Here is a 471-nt window from a genome sequence, read left to right as displayed (position 1 = left end):
AAAAAATTATGAGAACCTTAAAAAGGAAATCCCCATTTTAGATATAATCCAACAAGTTTTCAATGATGTTAATCAACAATATTCTTGGATTGTGGCCGGAAATCAAAGGGGATACGTAGATGGGCAACTTGATAATGCTAAAATTTCTATGGATAATGCGTTTCAAGTTATTTTTGCAAAACCTCCTGACAAGAACACATCTATGGAAAATAAGAAGAAAGAGGATAAAACTTGAATCTATGCTATATGCCTAGCTAGAGGCATAAAACGATAGCGTTTGTTGGGAGGCAACCCAATGAATAAATTTTATTTTTGCGTTTTTCTTTCTGTTCTTCAGTATTTCACAATTATGCTACTGCTCTGATTGTGTTTTTCATGTTTTAGTTAGTGTCTGTGCCAAGTAAAGCCTTTGGGATTATGTTTGGTGATAGTTGATTTGATCTTGTTAGAAAACAGAAACTTTTGCGTCCA

This window comes from Triticum dicoccoides, chromosome 4B (genome assembly GCF_002162155.2).
Source record: "Triticum dicoccoides isolate Atlit2015 ecotype Zavitan chromosome 4B, WEW_v2.0, whole genome shotgun sequence".
Lineage (NCBI taxonomy): Eukaryota > Viridiplantae > Streptophyta > Magnoliopsida > Poales > Poaceae > Triticum > Triticum dicoccoides.
This window is presented reverse-complemented; position numbering follows the sequence as displayed.